Source organism: Spinacia oleracea, chromosome 3, assembly GCF_020520425.1.
Source record: "Spinacia oleracea cultivar Varoflay chromosome 3, BTI_SOV_V1, whole genome shotgun sequence".
NCBI classification, from domain to species: Eukaryota; Viridiplantae; Streptophyta; class Magnoliopsida; order Caryophyllales; family Amaranthaceae; genus Spinacia; species Spinacia oleracea.
Genome location: NC_079489.1, coordinates 64,023,647 through 64,040,034, shown reverse-complemented (window position 1 = coordinate 64,040,034; position 16,388 = coordinate 64,023,647). Strand labels below are relative to the sequence as shown.

Below are 16,388 nucleotides of genomic sequence, written 5' to 3'. Positions count from 1 at the left end.
TATCATGAAAAGTGAGCAACCCGTGGCTTATTTGTCGCTGATTCGCAGATCGCCCGATCGGGCAGCAGATCGCCCGATTGGGCAGCAGATCGCCCGATCGGGCGAATTTCAAACCTTTTCGTTGAATCTGTGCGCGCTCGATCGGGCGCTCCTCGCCCGATCCGGATCGGGCAAAATGCAATGCCCTTTTTGTTGACTTTTTTTTCAGCCCAGAACCCTTCCTTGACTATTCCACGACGTCATCATCAACCGCCCGATCGGGCGGAATTTTGCCCGATCGGACATTCCACTTGCCATTTGTGTCGATCGGGCCTCCGTCGCCCGGTCGGGCGATTTGCCAAACTTTCCTTTGGTTCGACACGCGCCCGATCGGGCGCTCCTCGCCCGATCCGGGTCGGGCGAAATGCAGGCTGCTCCGGTTTGCTTTGATTCAACTTTTTTCGAACTTTGAGCCTTAGACCTGCATAACATTAAACACCAAGACCGTAAAATACCCTCATCTCGCCTCTCCAATACCAAAGGCTACACTGAATCACACACTTGATCAAAAGGTATACTAAAACACACAAAATGAAATCAAAAAGTATACTACGGAAAGCAATAAATGGATAATGAAATACTCATCCCCTATTAGATTGATGCAATGTCCTCATTACACAATTTCCGTTTATGCGCAGACAATCGACAGAAAAGGGATGAGAGCCACGACAGCTCATCGAATGGGGGCACCAAAGATGGTGCCATCTGGTGTCACATCGATTGCCTTGGATGAGCTATGTGGTGCGGGAAGTGACAGACCACGACCCCGATCATGAATACGATGTCCACCATTTACAGAACTTTCGGCCTTTTGGGTCGCGGCATCATCAACCCGTGCCTTCTTTCGAACCCATGCCGAAGAGTTCATACTCCGATCACCTCCACCTGCAAAACAATTTGAAACATGTGCTTTTTCCGAGGAGTTATTAGAGTTAGTATGAGTCAATTCAGTATTAAAATAATCATTAGAAACATTGACTCAAAAACATGACTCCTCTACCATAGGGCTCTTAGCAACATGGGTTAAATTGAAAGTAACCTTATCATCCCCCACATTTAAGGTCAACTTGCCATTCTTGACATCTATGATTGCCCCCGCAGTGTGTAGGAAAGGCCGACCTAAAATAATAGGAATCTGCCTGTCCTCTTCCATGTCCAACACAACAAAATCAACAGGAATAAAAAATTTACCTACTCTAACAGGCACATCTTCTAAAACACCTAGGGGTATTTTACAGATCTATTAGCCATTTGCAGAGTTATGTTGGTAACTTTTAAATCACCCATGTTCAACTTAGTACATACAGACAGGGGCATGACACTAACACTGGCACCTAAATCACATAAGGCTTTGTCAATAAAAAGGTTGCCAATATTACACGGGATAGAGAAACTCCCGGGGTCCTTCAACTTGGGTGGAGACTTATTTTGTAGTAAGGCATTGCACTCTTCAGTAAATGCAACAGTCTCCACCTCACTAAATGCTCTCTTCCTAGTCAAGATGTCTTTCATGTATTTAGCATATGCAGGTACTTGAGTAATTAATTCAGTGAAAGGGACCGTTACCTGCAAATTCTTTACCACTTCTAAGAACTTACCAAATTGCTTGTCTAGCTTGTTCTTTAGCTGACGATGAGGGAAGGGAAGTTTGATAGGTGGAACTTGTATCTCAACTTTCTTCTCAACCCTTGTGTCAGCTTCCTTCTCCTTGACCACCTTCTCACTTTCTCTTGGCACAGCACCACTGACAGATACTTCAACCTCTTCCTCTATAGTCATAGGCGGCCCATCATACTCATATCCACTCCGCAAAGTGACAGCATTTACAGACTCTCTGGTCACAGGCTGTGAAGGGAGTTGACCCTTGGGTCTCTCTGCAAGAGTAGTAGCCATTTGTGTCAACTGTTTATCCATGATCTTGTTACGAGCAGTGAGGGCATCGATTTTGGCATCCTTTTCGCTCAGAGACTTTTGCAATTCTAACATCATATTCCGCATCTCAACAAGCATGGGATCAGGCTGTGTGGGTTGAGGCTGTGGAGGAAAGCCAGGTGGTCCACTAGGCTGCGGGTTGTAGTTACTTCGCGGTTGGTAGGGCTGCTGTGGTGGTGGTTGGTAAGGTTGTTGTGGTGGTGGTGGGTGTTGAATCTGGTGGGGGTTCTGAACATTAGTACTCCTATATGATAATAGGGGGTTGTTTTTATACCCCTCATTGTATGAGTTGGAGTACGGATTGTTCTGCTTGTAGGCCTAGAATGCATTGCATTGTTCAATAGAGCTCCTACATTCCGGTGCATAGTGACCTTGCATCCCACAACTATTACAGACATTGGCCAACTGAGCACTCATTGCGGCGACACTAGCTTGTTGGGTGACTTGGGAAGATGCGTTTTGCATGTTATCCAGCTTGTGATGTAGGGCAGTTAGCTGAGCAGTAAGCTGTTCAATAGAATTCATCTCATGCTTAACACCACGATCGGCAAAACCTCTAGGATTCCCATATTGGACACTATGGATGGCTATCTCCTCAATCACCTCTAAAGCTCTGGGCACCTCCAGTTGCATAAATCTCCCATTGGCAGCTGAATCCAAAAGACACCTAGACTCATTACCCAGACCATTATAGAACTGCTGAACCAGGAACCAGTCCTCCAGACCATGGTGTGGGCACTCTCTTTGCAAGTCCTTGAATCTTTCCCAAACTTCGAACAAACTCTCATCTGCTTGTTGGGAGATACCTAATATCTGTCCCCTTAGACGAGCTGTCTTCTCAGGTGGGAAATATTTAACATAGAACGCAAGGGCCAAAGAATTCCAATCGATGATTTTCATAGCTGCGCGGTTGAGACTATTAATCCATAGCTTTGCCTTCCCACTCAATGAAAATGGAAAGAGTATCTCCATAGTCTGCTCTGGTGTTCAATTCTTCTGCTTAATGGTGGCACAATACTGAATGAAAGACTGAATATGGAGATTAGGATCTTCACCCTTTTCCCCACCGAATTGGTGTCTCTCGATCATGTTTATCAGCTGGGGTTCAATCTTATAATTCTCGACCGCAATGGAAGGCATGATTGCCTTAGGAAGCATAGACAGACTTGGTTTAGAGTAGTCTGTAAGCCTTGGCACAAGTGGGGGTGGCGGTGGTGGTGCTTGGTCACCCATCTCTGAATCTGTATGGAATACATTGCTAATCAGATAGTCGGATTCAGAGTCAGAATAGTCTCTCAACTGTTCAACGAATCTACGCCGTCTACGAAAGGTCCGTTCAAGTTCAGGATCGAACGAAGTCAGAAAGCTGGTATGGACAGTCCTGGGCATAAACAAGCAAAAACTAGAAAACAGTCGTGAGATCCGGTCTCAAGGAACGGGAGTCCCTTGAGAAGTAACAAACAATAATCTAGAAAAACAATTAATAACAGAAAATAAAACCGTTTCCCCGGCAACGGCGCCAAAATATGACAGGCTAAATCGCACTCCTATCAAAGATAAACCTAACGTTCACCAACTAAAAATATAGCAAGGGAAGCAGGGATCGTATCCACAGGGAAACAGGCGTTCTTTCTACTTCAGGCACATCAACTTCAGGCAGTTCCTCCTGCTTGATAGGAACAACATCCTCTTCAGTAGGCATCTCCTTAACCTCTCCTTCCTCATTTATTTCCATAAACACTGGACCTCTCTTCTTATTTTCTTGCATAGCTACTCTCATGCTTTTCCTTTTCCCTTGGGATCCTACACTCTTTCTTTTCCCTTTAGGAACTCGAGACAAAGTCACCTCCAAGTGATCGAGTTCCTCCTCCTCTTCTTCTTTTACTACAGTTCCCTCTTGATCTTTTTCATCTTGTTTCTCCTCTTTTCCAGCCCTAATGACTTTGCCCTGAACCACCTTAAGGTTTAACAGATTGAGCATTTCAAGTTGTAGGATTTGGGTTGATTTTATAGGGATGACATAGTAGGGACTAAGGTCAACTGAGAAACTTTTGAAGATTTCAGTGAGAAGGGAAGAGTATGGGATTTTGTATTTGGGGATACAGGTGGAAAGATGTTTGATCATGATTGTTGGAAAGTTTATGGGAATTTTTCTTTCGAGGCAATACATGAGACATGCATCAAACAGACTAGCTATGTTTCTTTTCTGAGTTCGAGGAACTACACCTCTCCACACAATATTAAATAATAATTTTTGAAGAGGAGAGAAACAGTTGTGTGTTGTGGAGGTGGAAACTTTGGAATCTCCTCCGATGTATCCTACAATATCATTCTCATCTACATTGTCAATTGACACTGTAATTTGACCTTTCAACCACATATCAAAACCCCTATTGGGCGTACCAAACAGCTTTTCCAGATAAGAGGCATCAAATTCGATGCGAGTTCCATTCACTTTGCTTGAACATACATTATCAACACAAGAAAAGTTTTTGCAAAATTCTTTCATAGCTTCAGGAATTAGAGGCGATTTGGCATAGGTACTTAACAGGCTTACCCATTTTTGGTGCTCGAGGATCTCCATCAACTCATTGAACTTCGTAGCTTCACACCATGTTGAGTTGATTGCAAACCCTTCGACCAGATTGTTCTCCTTTGCAGAGAGTTTCTTGGACCCCTTTCCTTCCCCCTGAGTTTGAGCACTCTCCTGTAATTCCTCTGTTTCCTCAATTTGTTCCCCAGAAGTGTCTACTCGACGCTTTTTGGATTTTCTTGTGGAGGATCTAGGGTTTGAAATTGGGGATTTCATTTCAATGTCGGTGTCGATTGGTTCCCCCTGAGTAATTGCGAGTATTGAGTTGTGAGATCGAAGGGGAATTGGTGATTACATGGGTGAGGTATCCATGGGAACTGAAGAAGATGGATTTCTTTTTCGTTTGAGGGAACTGAGATCGGTGTTGTTGCTTATGAGAACCATGGTGAAGCGTTTTATAGGTGGAGGGAGAGGTGGTGTCAGTGGAGAAAGCGTGTGTGAGAGGGAGAAAGGGGGTTGTATGGGTTGAATCCAAAAGTGAAGAGTTTCTCCTATTTATTGCCAATGGAACCGTTCCAAACATTCTTTGAATGTGGGTATTCGTTTTTGAATTTTAAAAGTTTGTTAAAAAAGAAAAAAAAAAAGAAAAACTTTGTTTGACTTGGTATTGACTTGCTTAATTTTGTATCTTTGAATTAACTAGTTTGAAAGGAACTGCTTACCTTGCACATTTGGAGTGTGAGTTTGTTGCCACGATGGTAAGCTTCAACTATGTTTGCACACAAGATTTTGTGTTTGTAATAGTCTATATGTACCATAGTTTTTGCCTTTGCCTTAGAGGAACTTCAATTTAGCAATTACCTTAGCTTGATCATTCCGAGTTCCATTCTCATTTTCTCATGTTTCTCCCTGTTTAAAGGCTTAGTCAAAATGTCAGCAATTTGGTGATCAGTTTGGCAAAAATCTAATTTAATTAAACCTTTCTCAACATTATCTTTAAGGAAATGGTGTCTAATGTGGATGTGTTTGACCCGGGAATGATGAACCGGATCTTTTGAAATACAAATAGCACTAGTGTTATCACAATAGATATGAACACAATCATAGATAATACCAAAATCTCTTAACTGTTGTTTTATCCATAGAATTTGTGAGCAACAAGCTGCAGCAGCTACATACTCAACTTTAGCTGTGGATAGAGCAACAGTGTTTTGTTTCTTGGAACCCCAAGAAACCATGCATGGACCTAGGAATTGTACCATACCTTATGTGCTTTTTTTATTCACCAAGTCACCTGCATAATCAGCATCAGCATATCCTTTCAACTCGAATGATCCACTTCTTGGATAGAATAGGCATAGGTCATCAGTTCCTTTGAGATATCTTAGTATTCTTTTTACATCAGTTAAGTGAGACTCCTTTGTGTAGACACCTACTTTTATCCCCATTCCCGAAAGGGAAGGTTCGATGATGAGAACATAAATCTCCACTTGACAACGCATCTCCTATAAAATAACGAATCTCAATTCCCCTTTTCGTTTCACCCGAAACCTGCTATTTATAGAAACCTGCTATTTATGGAAACCTGCTAAAAATAGTAACTGCCGTAATGGGTAGTTGTTAAAAGTGGCAAGTCATAAAAGATAGAAACCTGTCAGAATTAGGTGTTGCACTCCAACATAAATCCTAAATGAGATAGAAATTGCGTGAGAATCCTATTCCTAATACGATTCGAAAATAAGAGTTACGTATTAATTAAAATCCTAACGAGCCTAGAGTTCGTAACGGGCCCAGATGCATTCCATCATAAAATTAATACGTACTAAAAGACTCGATTAAAGTCTCATACACTCCGGATTCTAAGAGTCCGAATCTGACAAAGAAACGGCCCAAACATCAATTTCAACGCCTAGCCTTGGGCGCTGAAATTGCCTGGATCCTATTTCCAACGCCCAGAGCTGGGCGCCGAAATCTTTGACGCCCAGCCCTGGGCGCTGAAAATACCTGGGACGTGTTCTTTCCTAATTCCTCGTGGATTAGAGTTCTACAATTCTATCTTTCCACGACCTCTTTTCTATAAATAGGGCCCTAAGTTCGACGTGAAAAGAACAACAACACACAATGATTATTCTGAGTATTGACTCTAAACCCCTAAGCCTAAGCCTCACGCTGCAAAACTGATCACGCGTTCTTTCGCAATCGATCCAAACACCGAACAGAACGTATCCTGTCCCATAATTTGAGATTCGTTAAATAAAAGGAGAAATAGCAAAGTCAAAGTGGTTAGTTTTCTGAGAACCGTGACGCACCTCTCAAGGGTGCGTCGTAATGTGTCCCTTTTCCATGGTTTAATTGCTTTCCTCGCCCTTTTATAAACTGTTAAACTAATTAAATCTGATTGTTCTATCACGCCTAATAAAGATAATATGTTGGGAAATTGGATTATCATGCTAGGTCCCTTAAAACAATCTAAATCAGATAATCGCGATCGATCTAGTACTATATGTTGCATATTGTTAAAATCAACTCAGATTAGTATAATAGTTAACGCATGTCCCTTCAATTATTTATGCTGAGCTAGTAAGGATATTCTGCCTCTGGAGTTATCGAAGAGCGAGTACTCCTCTCGGCAGTTACAGTCCCCCGAACCCTCAATCTCTACCTTGCGGGTGTATGTTGAGAGATCCCCACACCAGGGATCACAAGGGAACCTACGGCCGTCGTGGTCAAACATAATTGCACTCCCTTTATGTCACGATAACCGGGTTTTGTCAGTTTTTCTCATTGTCGTTAAAAACTGAATGGCGACTCCTATATTACTAGTCAATTGGGTGTAAACTCACAGGAAATCCAATTACACTTGATTTGACAAAAAGAAACGTCACACCCACGAGGGACAAGGTCACGCATTAGCCTCGTGCTTTTTCGACCCCCTCACACTTTGGATTGGATTAAAACCTAGCACATAGTCCTACACTGAAAGAAATGTCAGGTCTACTAGCTGTTAAGTATAATAGTGATCCAATCATACCTCTATACTTTGTTTGATTTACACTTTTCCCATTTGGATCAGTGTCTAGTCTGGTAGCTGTTCCCATGGGAGTGTGATTTACTTTGGCTGATTCTAGCTCATGTTTCTTTAGGAGTTCCATCACATACTTTTGTTGGTGGATCATGATTCCTTCCTCATTTTGCTTGATTTGTAAACCAAGGAAAAAGTTGAGTTCCCCCATCATGCTCATTTCAAATTCACTGCTCATCAAGTTTGCAAAATCCTTGCACAATTTCTCGTTAGTTGCTCCAAATAATATATCATCAACATAGATTTGAACTACTAACAAGTCGGTTCCTCTAGATTTTAGAAATAAAGTTTTTTCTATTCTACCTCTTTTAAAATCATTTTGTAGGAGGAACTTTGATAATCTCTCATACCAAGATCTAGGGGCTTGTTTTAGTCCATAGAGAGCCTTATCTAATTTGTAAATATGATTTGGAAATTCGGGATTTTCAAATCCAGGAGGTTGTTCCACATAGACATCTTCTTCTAAGAAACCATTTAGAAAAGCACATTTAACATCCATTTGATAAATTTTAAAACCCATAAAGGCAGCAAAAGCTATTAAAATTCTAATGGCTTCTAATCTAGCAACAGGTGAAAATGTTTCTTCGAAGTCAATACCTTCCTGTTGGTTATAACCTTTGACCACTAACCTTGCCTTGTTCCTTATGATCGTTGCATGTTCATCTTTCTTGTTCCGGAACACCCATTTCAGCCCTATCACTTTCTGGAGCTTTGGTTTGGGTTCCAAGTGCCACACTTTGTTTCTTTTGAATTCATTTAATTCTTCTTGCATGGCTATGATCCAGTCAGCATCCTCCAGAGCCTCAATGTGGTTTCTTGGCTCAAATATGGAGAGGAACGCGTGGAATGCACAGAAGTTCCTTAGCTGCGACCTTGTCTGAGTTCCTTTTCTAATGTCACTCATAATGAGTTCCATTGGATGAGACTTTTGATGTTTCCAAGGTCTAGGTTGAAACTGAGCTGCTGGTGTTGAGGCATTTTCGTCAGTTCCTTCTGTGACTTGAGTTCCTTGTTGGTCATTGTGAGGTTCCTCAGGTTCTGGAGTTGTTTCTGGATCTTCTTAGATCTCTTCGTGTTCCTCTTTTACAGGAACTTCTTGATTTTGTTGAGTTGTTCCTTTGGCTGTGTGTCTGCTTGGTTGGAACTCCTCATCATTGTCTGCAGCACGAGATAAACCAATCTCGAAATGTTCTTGTTCCTGTACTATATCAGATTTGTTAGATTCATCAAATATTATATGTACACTTTCCTCAACGCACATAGATCTTTTGTTATAGACTCTGTAAGCTTTGCTATTTAGAGCATATCCTAGGAACACTGCCTCATCACTTCTTTCATCAAACTTCCCCAAGTTCCTTTTGCCATTGTTGTGGACAAAACATTTACTACCAAAAGCTCTAAAGTAAGAGATGTTGGGTTTTATACCTTTTAACAGTTCATAGGGGGTTTTGTTTAAGATTGTTCGAATCATAACTCTATTTATAATATAACAAGCTGTATTGACTGCTTCAGCCCAGAAGTTCCTAGGCAAGGAACTGGCTATTAACATGGTTCTTTCCATGTCCCCTAAGGTTCTATTTTTCCTCTCAACAACTCCATTTTGTTGTGGAGTTCTGGGAGCTGAAAAATTGTGGTCCATACCTTGTTCCTTGTAGTATTCATCGAATTTGTAATTTTCAAATTATGTTCCATGATCAGATCTTATATGGATCAGTTGATGACCTGCAGTTTTCTGGATTTACTTTGAAAATGCAACAAACTCATCAAACGTTTCATCTTTGCTTGTTAGAAATATGACCCAAGTAAAGCGAGAATAATCATCAACAATAACTAGAACATATTTTTTCCCACTTCTACTTTGGATTCGCATTGGTCCTCACAAGTCCATATGGATGAGTTCCAAAGGTTTTGTTGTGCTTACCAATTTCTTAGGCTTAAAGGAACTTCGGACATGCTTGCCTTTTGCACATGCATCACAAACTTTATCATTTAGGAACTTGATTGAGGGGAGTCCTCGAACCAGTTCCTTTGATCTTAGTTTGTCGAGCAATGAGAAACTAGCATGTCCAAACATCCTGTGCCATAGTAGGGGATCTTCTTCAATGGCACTGAGGCAGGTTAAGTTGTTCCTTGGAACTGTATTGAGATCCACAGAATATGTGTTCCCTTTACGAGTTCCTTCCAAAATAACCTTCCCAGTGTTATTGTTAATAATTTGACAGTTTTCAGAGGTGAAACTTACAGAGTTTCCTTTGTCACAAAATTGGGAAATACTTAGTAGAATGTGCATTAAGCCCTCGACTAAAAATACATTTTCAATGGCATGGGAACTTGACCTTCCAACTTTTCCAATTCCAACAATTTCTCCTTTCATGTTGTCTCCAAAGGTCACAGTTCCTCCATTGTAGGCTTCTAGTGAGAGGAATTTAGATTTGTCTCCTGTCATGTGTTTGGAACACCCACTATCGAGATACCACGAGCTGTTCCCCTTCACTAGAACCTGTAAAGAGATCAAAGGTTAGTTACAGGAACTCGGGTTTCCTCGAGTTCCTTTTCAACTACAATATCTGACTTCTTAACCCATTTTTGCTTTACATAATTTATGTTTCTTTGATCCTGTTCCTTCATCTTGGCATATTCAGTACTTACATGACTTCCACTTCCACATGAGAAACAGACTTTCACACTTAGAAGATCCACATACTTTTTCTTATGACTAGTTTTATGATTAAAGCCTAAACCTTCTGTTCTCTTAGATTGAGCATTTTCAATCCACTTGGGAGGAACTTTTGGTGGTTGTTTCTGGGCTCTGGCCATGGCTAGTTCCCTTTCTAGTTTCTCTTTCTGTTCCTTTGTGGTAATCAGATCTTTGTTTAATCTTTCTAGGTCGACATTGAAAATACCCATGTTAATTTCCAGGGACTTTGTAGGGTCTAGACTTAGATTAAACATCTTGTATTGACTGAGTTCCACTTGTAGAAGGATGTTTTCATTTCTAGCTTTCTCGAACGATTCGTTAATGGAGGTATTCCTATCTAGCAATTCAAAGAACCTACCCTGAACATCTGATCTAACATTATTTAGATAATTTATATGGTCTTTACTGAGTTCCAGTGCTCTATTACTTTGAGCTTTTAGTATACTTAGCTTTTTATAATCATCTAGAGTTTCTAGCAATAGTTCAATCAGCTTTGACTTTGAAAGACATTGAAGAGTGGAGGGACTTACTTCTTCTGGTGGAACTAGGCCAGTTCCATCTGTTCTTGCCATAAGACAAAGATTTGTCGTTTCTTCGTTTGGTTGTTCCTCATCCTCTTCTGAGTCTGTTGCTTCGCCCCATGCAGCTATCATAGCCTTTTTGAAGTTTGGCTTGTTGAAGGTTGACCTGTTGTAGCGTTCATTGACTTGTTCCTTTCCTTTACCTTTGGCTTTGTCATTTTCCCACATAGGGCATTCACGAATTTGATGATCAGTTTCTCCACATTTGAAACAGCCTTGCTCAGTCTTGGAACTGACAGTTTTCCTTGGAAAGTTCCTTCCTTTCTGGTAGCCTGGTTTGAACACTACTACAAAACAGGATTATAACAACGGCAATAAACCGTTACCATAGACCAATTAACCGTTGTAATAGGCCTATAGCAACGGTTTAAAAACCGTTACCAATAGGGGGCGTTGCTATAAGTCTATGGCAACAGTTTCTCGGATTTAGGCAACACTTGTGATAAACCGTTGCCATAAATAACTAAGGCAACACTTTTTATAGGCAACACTTTTAACATATGGCAACAATTATTCAACAACTTAAGCCAACATTTACGCATTTAAGGCAACAGTTTTCGCTAACTTAAGGCAACACTTATTAGTTTGGTTTTGGTAGAAGTTTAAAATTAAGGCAACACTTTCTTATACTTATGGTAACACATCGAATTGTATTTATAGCAACACTTTCTATTGAGTGTATGACAACCTTTTGTTTTTTATTTATTAATTATGGCAACATTTTCATTTGAGTTTATGATAACGCTTTTATTTGGGCTTATGGAAACACTTTCAATTGGTCCAAAGCTACGTTCGCAAATGGATTTTAGTTATCCATATTCATGTAATAAATAAGAACTACGTATAATAAGAAATTTCATAACAAATAAGTTCAAAAATGTACACATTTCAAATACCTTAAATTCATAAGCATAATATCTTTTACAATTGTCTGAATAGTAAAAAGAAAACATAAGTACTAAAACTAAATCCACTAAAATAAAATAAAATCTTGCAATCACGGTCCGATTACTCTATTTTTTTAAACCTATCTACTATGTAATATTTATGTGCCAAAAACCCTATAAATCTTCACATATTTAAAGTAGCTTGTAACTCTTGAATACATGCACCATCCTGCACATCAAACAAATCAAGTGTAACATTTTCATGAGAAACTTATAATCAATGAATAAAATCCAAATACGAAAGAAAAAAGAAGCATGAAAATGAATGACTAAAGCTAAACTTTAAGAATAATAGGTAAATGGCAACTTTTTTCAATACCCAATGATTCATGTAAATTTATCAATACTCCCACTGTAGTCCCTTATGTATTACAAAAGTCTAAACATAAATTGATAGTGAAAGTGGAAAATCCGGCAGAGTTCCATTTGTAATTGAACTATCCACAAAAATAGAACTAATTAAAACCTGTTCCAAATCCATATGACAAATAATTTCAATCCAACACAAGAAATTTGTACAAATCGACAAATAAAAATAAGGTACAAAAAAAAAGTTCAAATAAGTTAAGTTCAGTTAAATAAAGTTCAACCAAACATAGCCTTTTTAGTACGAATCTGAACTTATTAAACTTTATCCGAACTTATATTGGTTGTAAAATTAACTTAAAATCCCTAACCAAAACTTAACCAACTTATATTGCCTAATAACTTTTAAAGAATGAAAAGAACAAAGGCCTTTAATTCATAAAATAGTATTAGATAGAGAAAACACATAGCTAATGATAAGGGTAAAACAAAATTAATAAAAATAAAAGAAATGAAACAACAATATAGCAATTACTGATATTTGTCACTACAAGGAAACGCAAAAGGTCAGAAATAGTAATAGATTCATAGCATAGGAAACTTGATGACTCACTTGTGATGAGAGAGTTCAAAAGGATCACATAATCACGAATAAAGACTTGTTAAAAATAAACTAGTTTGCACACTTTCTGTTGAAATTCATATGAGTACATCATACAACTAACACTTTTTTCTATTAAGCAACTCCTTTTGTGTTACCAGTATTATTTCTTCCTCGCTACAACATGTAACTTGGTTGAAACCCTTATTCAAGGCACATACCGATGTTCTGTTGTTGTTGCGGTCAATGATTAAAGTGCAGTTATTGCAGAAGTAACGGCTACAAAAGCACGATATCAGTACAGTTGAATTGTGTATTCTTTTATTTTATGTACTTTGTGTGTACCTATTGGTGAATGTGTATTCCAAAACATAACTTGACATTGAATGTGACTAAAGTTGCTTGATATGGAATGTGACCAAAATTTCCTGATATTGAATATGATCAAATTAAAGTTTGTGTTTTTTGGGGTCTACAGGTGCTTAGAAATTCTTTTAAGAAATTTAAAAGATGGGGTATCTACAAGAATCGGAGTACTGCTGCCAAAAGCGTAGATTACCTTGGATGGAGCTGTTCTGTTCTATATCAAGACTTAAATCGAACAATGTCTCGTCTCTAACTGTGACGGTCTCACGCCTCAGGCACTTCGTTTCATTTGTCAATATACCCTACATTCGTGTCTTGCCATCAGTAACCATGAAATAATTTGCAGAATTAATAGCATGAATTACATATTGCCTGCAATATATTGCTACAGTACAAATCAGTGTTTAGGATCATGACAAATCAACTGAAGTTATCAAAAGCTATAAGAAAACGTTGCTGAAAGCCTGAAACAACCATCGCCAGTTCGCCACTCGATATAAGTCTTGTTGATGCAGGGTCTAGAGGACTGGAGACATACAATAGTGCATAGCCTTACCCTAATTAGTCTAAGACTTCCACAAATGTATCCAAAAGATCACCCACATGAAACTTTTTAAGTTTAAGGGCAAATGGTTGCATAGAGCTCTTGCTTGGCTTCTATTCCTTGTGAGAATTTGCTTTAAAAAGGGGAGGGGGGAGAAATATTATGGGGTCTGCACTTGTGCTCGAAGGGACAACTATATAGTAACAAAGCATGCCAAAGATCCCCAAGTCGAAACATTAACGAAGTAAAAAAGCAGCAACTACTGGAAAAAAGAAGAACAGAAAAGCTCGACAAAGGACACAAGTAGTAATAGGAGTCCAACCTGAATATTTTTATGAACCCAAGTAACAAGAGGTTCCTTCTGTACACCATTGGCAAAGTCGTTTCAGCTTCATTACAGAAGGGTGTCATGGTGAAACAACGAATACATGGACCATGGTTGGCATGGTAGAACCTGTCAACATGCGAGTACAATACAAGAAAATACAATGGTGACCAAAATTATTTTCTCAAATTGTCACGAGAGAAAACTAGGCTAGCCTCTAGAAAAACACTCGAGTGAAACATCTTTTTGTATAATAGAAGCCAGGTTAACATTAATGGGATTGAACCACCTTGACCAATTGAGGAGGGACAATGATGCCATGAGACGCGAGGAATCTATTTTCAACCTTCACAGAAACAATGGATGGATTTGTGGCACACAAAAGCTTAAAGTACATAGATGGCAACATCAAATGTAAAAAGTGAGAAAAACATAACAAGAATAAGTCGGTGCCATAGTGTTAAGCTGTAAACCCAAACTCGACAAGAATCATAGCAAATTATCATTCAGGAGACCAAGTTGATTTTTTCTAATCTATAAATAGCTAATTACTGATGAACATTGTGTTGCTAGCCTATTAATCACCTAAAACTGAACAACAAAGAAGATCAGAACATAACTGAACAACAAAGAAGATCAAAACGAAAGTGAACAGCAAAGTAAATCAGAACTGAACTGAACAGTAAAGCAGATCATAACTGAACTGAACAGCAAGCAGCATATCAGAACAGAACTGAATAGCAAGCAGCAAATCAGAGCAGAACTAAAAAGAAAACCAGATCAGAATGTGTCTACTATTAGTTGGCTATTAGTTTGTTGTACTCATTTCATGCCTTTTTTGGATTTAAGTCAATACATATCCTGTCAAGAATGTGTCCTTTGGTTTACTTGCTTAAGGCATGGAAAGTTCAAACTAGCATCCACCAGTGGATCAACCAACAACAGAAAATATTAGGTTGAAATGCATAAATTTTATGTCTTAATACATTTACACCAGTGGATGGAAGACTCTAAGTTACATAGCCTAGGCCAGTCCCCATCTCCTCTAAATTATCAAAATCAAGCTAGGCTCGTGCACCTTATGTATCTATGGGTTTGTACATGTTGTTGGCATGGTATTTGATAGTGAGATCAGGAGGTAAAAAAGGCAATAAGGTTACCTGCAGCTCAACCGTACCAACTAAACAAGAAAGCAACCAACTCCAATCGTCAAAAACACCAAAATCACTATAGCAGTAGTATAGACTAGAGTACAGCAAATTGCAACTCAACATCATCACCAAACAACCAACTGATCAAGACAACAAAAGAAATAAACAGAACTGCAGCAAAACAACTGAATATTTACTAAGCAACGCATTGAGTATGTGAGTCTGTGACCACTAAATCACAAACCAATTACAGGTGCACTATTATTTCTGCCTAGATCAGACAATCGTTTGTTTAACATTATTTTCAAGTAATTTTTCTTGTTTTTCATTTTCTATGTAGACTCAAAGAGTAGTTAAACTTCTACAATACTCCGTTCAAACCAGAGGCAGATTCAGCCTGCCCCAATAACTGTGATGTGCTTAAAACGCAAAGCACAGGCTAATATCGGAAATTTACAAGGAGAAAGTACAGGGAGCTAGGGGATTAATATGGGAAGTTCAAGACAATTTGCAGACCCATGTTATAAACTATTTAGAGACACACTGATGGGGAAAAAGTACAAGCTGAAGAAACGCTAAACATGGGAACTCAACAACAAAAATGAATGTAATGACTAATTGACTTTGTATCTTTATACACCCTTTGAAACAAACTTGAATCTAAATTAGTTGTATTGATCAATCTTAATTATCTACAAATCATGATGAACAATCTACTCCGACTCCCTCCACAAATAATTACAGATTACAGATTTCATCCAAAATAAACCATTGAATCAAAAAAATACATGAACAAAAATCAAACAAATTCCCCAATTAACCTAATTCCCTAATAGAACCCTAATTTAGCTCTAAAAACCACACAAAAAAATATTCAATTATAATCACTTAATAACTTAAACAGCTAAATCGTGAATTTTAAGACCAAATTCGAAAAGATCCATACCAACTAACCTTGTTCTTCTCGTTGATTCAGAAACGCAATTTGCTAATTTGTCTGTATCTCCAACTCAGAGTCCCAATCGCCAATTCAGAAACCTCCAATTCCCCAATTAGCCTAATTCCCTTATAGAACCCTAATTTAGGTCTCAAAACCACACAAAAATAAAATCAATTATAATCACTTGATAACTTGAACAACAAAATTGTGAAAATGAAGACCGAATTTGAAGAGATATATACCGTCTAACCTTGTTCTTCTCGCCAAATCGGAAATGTAATTCCCGATTTTGTCGTTATCTCCAATTCAGTGACCCAATTGCAAATTCAGAAACGCCAATCTC

General features: G+C 38.8%; 1 long non-coding RNA gene, 1 other non-coding gene and 1 pseudogene across 2 annotated transcripts; 1 reads left to right on the top strand and 2 right to left on the bottom strand.

Annotated features, from left to right (window-relative positions):
* Nucleotides 1–1,018: 1,018 nt before the first annotated feature.
* Nucleotides 1,019–10,493, bottom strand: LOC130469731 (uncharacterized; annotated as a pseudogene).
* On the top strand, nucleotides 2,693–2,799 carry LOC130471020 (small nucleolar RNA R71). Its single transcript, XR_008931718.1, has one exon. It is a non-coding gene; the product is annotated as a small nucleolar RNA R71 (small nucleolar RNA).
* Nucleotides 10,494–11,913: 1,420 nt separating the features above from the next.
* On the bottom strand, nucleotides 11,914–16,154 carry LOC130469077 (uncharacterized). Its single transcript, XR_008929455.1, has 3 exons — nucleotides 16,060–16,154; nucleotides 13,279–13,387; nucleotides 11,914–11,981 (listed from the first exon to the last, which is right to left on the bottom strand). It is a non-coding gene; the product is annotated as an uncharacterized lncRNA (long non-coding RNA).
* Nucleotides 16,155–16,388: the final 234 nt, after the last annotated feature.